Raw genomic sequence first — 8,928 nt, 5'->3', positions numbered from 1 at the left:
GCTTATAATACTGAATGAAAGACTCATGTTTAAGATGAGAATATACTGGAACCAAGCAGTGTAAGGTCATGTTTGGCTAACAGCTACTTAATGTGTTTGTAAGGGAATGAAATTAAAAACAGAAATAGACCCATGGCACTATTTAGGATGGTAGAGATGCCAAATGATTTCTGCTGTACCCTCATGCCTCTCTAGAAAAGCTATATTCACTGTCCATTGGTATCAACATACCCTTCCTCTGAGGCTCCACGTGACTGGACCCAGAGTGGGATTGTGACACCAAAGACAATAAGCTACAGGCCAAGCAAAGGCAATCAGATTTGGGGGAGAACTTAAAACATGGGTACCAAGACTGAGGTTTAGGGCTTGGTCACGTTATCTGGAACTTCATGTGTATTGGCACTGCAGTCATATTTTCTTCCATGTTCATGCTAAACTGTAAAAGTCCTAGGCTGTAGAACCTGGAGAATTGTGCAGACACACTTCAAGAAGCACAGAGAGAGTGCTATTGATTCTCAGCAATCCAGATGTTAGTTCACAGAGCCCAGCTATTCTCTTTGGACACGTGTTCTACAACATGTCCCTCTATATCTCATTAAATGACTTCTTCTTAGTTTAAGTTACCCACATAGATTCTTGTTTCTCACAAGCAAACAATCCCTGTCTAATCCATGTAGAAAGAAGAATGACACTGAAAGTGTCATGCCAAAACATTTCATCTGAAATTATAATTGAAACATGGGTCATGTGATTCTCATAGTCTCACAGTCTCAGGTGTTTCACATAAACACAGAATGTAGATTATAGATTATAATCTCTATAGAGATTAGAAAAGAGGATGGGAAAATACACTTGTACTGGACAATTGGACAGATTTGGTGCAATGTAGTAAGAAAGAGTAATGATAAGACTGCAAATATTCAGACATTTGCTAAGGATCTCATTCAGCTAAATTAACTCTTGACTGATTTTTGGTTTCAAACACTAACAATTTTGTCTCCCAAGAAGCAGATGTGATACTCATAGGAATTTCAAGTCTGAGCCTAAATCTTACAAACAAGGAGGGCTTTTTTGGTGAAATGAAAATAATGTTGCCCTAAGAGAAAAGTGTACCTAGATGGTCATCTGGGAAAGAAAAGCTAAGTATTGTCTACATTTAGAAGGTCTGAGATTAAGTTACAAAGGAGAATATAATTCAATGGCAGCTCAAGAGATTAAAATTAAATTCTGATTGTAATTTCTCCACAAAGAAGAGAGAAAGTTTCTAGAAAATGCAATATAGCTGCACAGTCTGCTTTTTCACAAGCTCAGTAATGACTGAAGTACATACAAGTCAGGAGAAAGTGGCCAATAAACAAGGAAGATAAAAAGGTCACGTATCTATATACAGAGATGCATGAAAGCTAGTATCTCAACAGCCTCTGTTTACAAAGCCTTCTTATGAGTAATATAAAATGTTATATCCTTAAGATTAGATCGGGAGCTAATTAAAATTTGTGAATACCTGCCAAAAATAAATCTTTGTCTCCCTTTTTTTCTTTCTTTCTTCTCAGGGAAGCTAAATGATTTCAGACTAAGAAAGCAGAAAAAGTAATTACATCAATTCTGTGCAAAGTAATTTTAAGAGAGCCCACAGCTTCTTACAATGAGGTTACATTTATATAAATGACAGTGAGCAGTACTGAAAGAACAATGATCTTTGAAGAAATATACCAGACAAACAAAAGTCATTTTAATTTTTAAAATTGGGCAGAAGATACGTCACGACCCTCAATGCATCTTTAAAGGACTAGATTGAAAGTACTTAAAACCATTAACTAGACAATCTGCAGGTGTCAGTATGAGCCAGGCTGTCTATGAATCAAGCATCTCTGCCTGCTTCATTTCCATTTCTGCCAAAAGACTAGAGGATTCTAAAACAGTCTTAGGTGTAGTAGACCTGGGCAACCACAAAACAAATGTCTTCCTCGATACCTTTATGGTCAACATGATAACTTTGAGTAAACGTGAGTACAGTTCCATGAATCTGTGCATTATTCAAATAGATGCATAGTAAATTTGTGCCAATTTGGAAGGATGTTCTCACTGTCACACTGAAGACCATACTCACCTTGTCCTAAGAGAATCCATTAAACATACTCTGTCTGAACCAGGCACAATAACAAGCAAAAGGAGCAATCAATAGCACGGTGTCTGCCCTTCTAGACCTTCTTACTGATCTTTGGCCTTCTTCCAGATACATTTTTGTAGTACTGGGGATTGAACCCAGGAACTTTGTACTGTGCTACATCCACAGAAGACCTTCTCATTTTTTCACTTTGACAAAGGGTTTTGCTAAGTCACTGTGTTACCCAGGATAGGCTCAAACTTATGATCACCCTGCCTCAGCCTCCCAGAGTTCTGAGAGTAAAGGACAAAAATAGGTTTAGATGATTGTTATAGTTTGGATCTTAAGTATTCCTCAAATATCCCTTTAGTTCCAAGAATGGCACTACTGGCAGATTGTAGAACATTTCAGAGGTGGGACCCAGTGGGACATCTTCAAGTCACTAAGGCATCCCTTGGAAGGTGACTGTAGAATCTCAATCCTTTCCTCTCCTCTTGATCATAAGGTGAGCAATTTTGTTCTGCTACATACTCCAGCCATGGTAGGCGCCTTGCCACAGCCCAAAGGCAACATGGGCCACTCTATCGTGATCTGAAATGGAAACCTCCAAAATTAGGAGACAGAATAAGCTTTTTATTTTTGTAAACTGGTCGTCTTGAGTATTTACTATAACTATGAGAAGATAACATAATGACTTCAAAAAGTATTTGAAAAAACACATTTATTAAATCTGTGTATGACAAGCAGGTAAGAGGAATAGTGAGTGTAGAAGGTGAAATTACCTTCCCAGGAAATCTTGAAAGATTTGTACAATAGGTTAAATCAAATAACACTAAATACAATAAGTAATACATTAAGTGTTTAGTATGGTAGTAAGATTCTTCTTTCAAATCAAAACAAAAATGATCATCACCGAAATACGGGTTGAAGGAAAATATAGTGTATTAGCAAACAATGCAGAAAATAATCCAGAGATATTGGCAGAAAACTCAGCAAGACCACACAATGTAACTGGCTAGAACAAGAAAAAGAAAAACAAAGCTAATATCATCTCAAGTTGTATGAACAGAACATGTGGAGAAGAATGAGGAAGCAGGCCTTACGTTATCTTCCATTACAAGTGTTGCCTTTATAGAAAGAGAAGGAGGTGCGTAGAACTTAACCAGAGTGGAAACAGTTCCTGAGACAGTAGAAGGAAGAGTGGAAAGAAATGAAAAGATCTACCTATGAACAGGCTCATTAGAGATAATAATGTCTTCAAGTGTATAGCACACTGTCTTATGAAAGAGTCTATAATTAAGGAATGGAAAATTGAACCGGATGTGGCTCAAACTAAGTACAAATTGTGTTGTCCCAACCTCGTGCCATGGCTATGAGTCCTACAAGATCCTGGCTCTCGCCAGCCACTTCTCCATCTCTCTCCTACCTTTCACAACACTTTATCCAAAGTCCTTTCTAAACTCAGCCCTCAAACTCACCAAACCCAACCCGCCTCAAATCATGCACTTAATCTTCCTGTTGTCTGAAAAACTTTTTTCCATATGTGCACATGGCTAACCCCTTCTCAGCATTACGGTTTTCAGTTTTAAAGTAATTTTTTTCTAGATGATTTGGCCATTGATGAAAATGGGGCGTTAACATTCTCCATTATTATTTTATCAGCGTTTATCTCTCCCTTTACATGAAGTAAAGTTTGCTTCATAAAATTAGATGTCCCAACACTAAGTTCATATGTATTTACAGTTGCTACATCCCTTTGAATCAATCACTTAACCATTACGTATTGATCTCCTCTGTCTCCCCTTTTGTCCCAGCTTTTGACTTGGTCTATTTCATGTAATATAAGTGTAGACATTCCTGCTCACTTTTCCATTTGCATAAGTTATCTTTATTCATCCTTCACCTCTGTCTGGCTTTACCAGTGAAGTGGGTTCCTGTAGATAGGATATCACCGGGTCTTGTTTTACCTAGTTATTTTTATTTATTCAGCTTATCGAAATACTTTCATTGAAGATTTAATCTGTGTATATTCAAGGTTATTATTTATAGCTGAAGAGATACTCTTGTACTTTTGCTAATTTTCGTCTGTTTTGAATTTTTTTCCCATTTCTTCCTATGTTATTTATCTTTGCAATTTGGTGGCTTTCTGTACTGATAAGGTTTGATTACTTTTGTCCTCATTTGTATATCTGCTTTTATAGTTGTGTTTATACTTTTGTGTATGTTTGCTATGGTAGCTACCTTCCTTTTGTTTTTCTTTTTTTAAATTTTTATTTATTCATTTATTTATTTTTGAGACAGGGTCTTGTTCCAGGTGACCTTATACATACTATGTAACCTAGGCTGGCTTTGAACTCACAGTAATCCTTCTGCCCCAACCTACCGAGTGCTGGGATTACAAGCATGCACCACTATGCCCCCCTCATTTTCTTTATATGGAAGGCTCTCTTAAGTATCTTTTATAAGGTTGGTCTTGTGATGATGAACTCCATCAGTTTATGCTTATCTTGAAAAGTCTAATTCTCTCTTTTTTTCTGACAATAGCTTTTCTGTTTATACTATTCTTGTTTGAAGGAGTTTTTTTTTTTTCTTTCAGAATTTTAAATGTATCATCCTATTTCCTTGTGGCCTCTAAAATTTCTGCTGGAAAAACCTTTGTCTACTGACTACTGGCTTAAGCTATTGATTGTTTCCTTAGATGTTAGTAGGTGATTTTCTCTTGTTATTTTTGTTTTGTTTTTGTTTGTTTCTTTGTTTTGTTCTGTTTCTTAATTATCTCCTTGTCTTGATCTTTTGACAATTTGAGGAGAACATGCTGCAGAAAGGACTTTATTTAATCAGTTCTACTTGGGGTCCTTTGATCCTGTTGGACCTAAAAATCCATATCTTTCTCAAGATTTGGGAAATTTTTGAGTATTATTACATTGACTCTATTTTGTCTTTTTCCTTCTCTTGTATTTCTGAAATATCCATGGCAGACATTTATTCATTTAATGATGTCCTATAATAAATTTCAGAGACCTTCTTTATTTTATTTTATTTTTTTTCTTTTTAACTTTATCTGACTGGGTTGTTTCAACTGATCTGACTCCAAATTCAGAAATTCTTTGTTTTGTTTGCTGTAGCTTGTTGTTGAAGCTCTGCATTGTATTTTTATTGGATTTACTAAGTTTAGCTACAAAATTTCTTTATTGAGTTCTCTTTTATATTCTCTATTTCTTTCCTAATTTTCTCACTTATACCATGAATTATTTTCCTAATTTAATTAAGTGGCTTTTCTGAATTCTTTTGTGTCTCATTAAGTTTCATTAGAATTGTTATTTTGAATTATTTTTCAGGCATTTCTTTGGGGTTTGTTGTTAGATAATTGCAGTGTTCATTTGGAAGAATCATATTACTTTGCTTCTTTATATTCTTATGCTCCCACATTGATATTCACACATCTGGTAGATTTGTTGTCCTATCAATTTTACAGGATATCTTTTATAGTAAAAAGATTTTCTTTTGAAGATGGATCTTAGGGTGTTAGTTTAGTATGCTCTATTGGGTTTGTTTACAGTTGAGTACAGAAGTGGAGCTTCCATACAGCTTCCTTAGCTGTAATCAATGGCTTTAGGCACGGTGTGTGACAGTGAAAACAGAAAATCCATCTACCACTGCAGGGCCTTTAGGAGTGGGGACACTAAAACCCAGTAGACTTGGTGTATACAGCAGAGCTATGTGGCAGCCCCTGCATGCCCATTCCCATGAGCCCACATAGGCATGGGGCAGTGTGTAACCATGGTAATCAGGTTGAGGGTGCATGTGCTAGTGTTAAAGGACTGTACAAGGATGGAGCCCTCTAGCGACCTAGAATGTGTTGCACAAACATGGGCCATGGTTGGATTTGATCTCCAAATGGCACCAAGCAACAGCAGATAGGTAGGAGAGGGAGTGATATGAACTGAAATCCCACTCTATAGCAGTGTAACCCAGGGCACTTCTTAATATCTCCTCTAACCAGGACGAAAGTCCGCAAGTACGCAGGATTCCTCAACTAGCAAAATTTCAGGTGTCCGTGGTATCATCAAAGGCTGTTTGTTGAGGTCTATGTACCTTTTACTGTTATGTTAGGACTTCTCCAGGTTCATACTGATCCAGATTTGGGCAACAAGGTGACCAATGTAAAACATTTCATTTGCTCCTTTTCCAAGCCATACATACTGTACATATTTCACAGTTTCTCCAGTCCATATGCACTGCATTCTCCCTCAAATGTTCTAGCCAAGTGGTAGCTATTTTGTGTTTTTAATCTTTCTTTGTGAAAGAAAAGCATATCGCATACTTCTAGCTAACCATCTTGTCAGAAGTCTAATATTATCTTTGTGGATGGAAGATTTCTGTATCTTATTCATTGTTGAATCCCCAGTTTTTAGTGCCATGCTTGGATTATTAAGGGTTCAATAACTTTTGGTTCAAGTAATGAATGTAAAAGATGGCAGAATCTACCTGTTATGTTTGGTCAACTTAACGCCAGCTGAATTACATCAGCATACATTGAGCGAAGATGCTCCACCTGAGGAGGGCTGCCAGGATAAATAGGTGGAGAAGAAGGGAGGTGTTGAGAGGGTTGAGGTTTAAGGAAGCATTAGGGGTTCTCCTACGAGTTGCTTCTGAGCTGTTGGTTCTGGAGAAGCTTTGGTCCTCACATCGAGCATTGCTTCCTGGCTCCCGAGGGGAAGACATGTGCTACTTGTCTCCAGGATGAACTCGTCACGCTGCTTCCTGGCATGTACCCAACTGTCCTTGTTGTTGGAGGAGCTCGGGGCCTCCGTGTCTCTGAGGACAGCGGTGGTGCCTTTCAGGATAGCCCTGGTCTTTGTTGTGAGTGTGACTTCTCGGCTCCAGCGTAGAACCCTCATCCCACTAGTACAGCTCCTTCATCCTGCTGGCATAGACTTTCTGGCTTCCACCGCTGATCCTTGAGTCTTCCCAGCACGGATCCATAAAAGAGACTGGTGTGAGTCCTTCTTGTGGGCTCTGAACCTCCAGTTGGACTCATGGAGGCATTGTCCTGAGCTCTGGGTTTTTATCTGGACTCATGGGACACTGCTTGTGGGGTTTAGGCTCTTGACTAAATAATCTATGTCTTTGGTGTTGCAGATAGATTTCCTGCATTTTCCTGTGTTAACTTCCGGTGACCATTATAAAAATATTATAAACTCCATGTCCTAATCCTAGTTGTTCTCTGTGTGCAACCCCTGACTACAACACTACCTAAATAAACATTTAAGCATAAAGCAAAATCTCATTGAGAGGGCTGGGGTATCCATGTATAAAGTGCCTTGCAGTTCTGAAAAAGAAATTTATAAATTATGGCTCTATTGGTTCAAAGGGGATGACTAATGAAGACTGGAACAATCACATACTCTTCAATGAGAAAGTGGACATTTAGATTGGGCTGAATTTTGACAGCTGGAACAGGAGGGTAGATGTTCCAGAAGAAAACAATAGTATGAGTCAATTTCAGAGGCAGACCTGAGTACCTTACAAGGAGGAAATAACTATCAGAAACTCATTTAACTAACAGAGAAGATGTGCTGCTGTAAACAAGAATGGACAGTTAAAATAAAGCTAAAATGCAAGATGAAACTTGAAAACCAAGTGAGGAATTAATTGATATCCTGGAGACAGGTGAACATCATGACACAAGCAATGATGTGAGGAAGTTAATCTCTAGTAGGTTCTGTCTGAGCCCTGTAATTGATTTGAACTAAACGATGTCTCTTCAGTTCTAAAACAGTTTGTTCTTTTCTATTTTAGTTGATTTTAGTGGGCTTTTATAAAACTTCTGATTTGAAATGATAAGGTCTTGGTTTAAACTTGTAACAACTGAAAAAGGAAAAGATCAATGTAAGAGACTTTTTTTAAACTTCCCATATTTCGCATCTAAATTAATATCTATAATTATTTCCATAATAGGAACCTAGTGTGTAGTAAGTGTTCAATAACTACTTGATTATGTACCATAAAACTCATATGATTGGAAAAATAACAAGATACCTACAAGCCTCTATGCAAGAAGGCTAGAAGCCTGCACATGCTCTCACTTAGATTCCTTTGTTAGCAGCGTCCCACAGGTGGCTGGCTGATCAATCAGGTTGCCAAGATGTCCTTTGTGTGAACAGCGTCTGTGACCTATGGGTCTAGATTTTATTAGTATCTTGCCTTATGCAGAACTGTTGTTATAACTTGATGTCACCCAACCAGGCCTGTATGAAGCTGCACTATAAGGGATCGCATTGCTTCCCATTTTATCAGCACTTATCTGAATATAACCCTCTCCAATTAATCTCTTTAAAAGCCCATCCCCCTATCTCATCCTTGCTTCCTTTCTCTGACACTTCCATTTAGAAAAAGCTTTCAGAAGCCTCACACCAGTCAAACAATAAAAATGTCTCATCACTCAGTAGGCAGTGGCCCATGCCATGTAACTCTGCCAAAGTCCATTGGAAGCATCAGCGTGACTGACTCGCTGCCTCTGGCAGCAATGGGTGGAGATCATGATCTTGGCTGCCCTGACCTCGCTTCGCTCTTCCATATTAGTTGGCCTCTTTTTGTTTCTTTTTCCATGTGACCCATATATTTCAAATATTGCTTGGTATTTGTTTCTCCACATTTTTTGCCGAGCTCTTTGAAGGAACTGTGAAATATATTGTTTTTGAACCAATAAAGTATGCCCAGTTGAAACTGGAAGAGAGGACATTACGGCATAACAAGTTGAACCACACAGCCTGGATGCTCTGTTGACCTTGAGCAATTACCAGCTGTGTGACCTTGAA

Source organism: Cavia porcellus, unplaced genomic scaffold (genome assembly GCF_034190915.1).
Source record: "Cavia porcellus strain 051 isolate PalLab524CR breed Dunkin Hartley unplaced genomic scaffold, mCavPor4.1 scaffold_1, whole genome shotgun sequence".
Classification (NCBI taxonomy): Eukaryota; Metazoa; Chordata; class Mammalia; order Rodentia; family Caviidae; genus Cavia; species Cavia porcellus.
The sequence above is the reverse complement of the archived record's forward strand: the minus strand, read 5'-3'. Positions refer to the sequence as shown.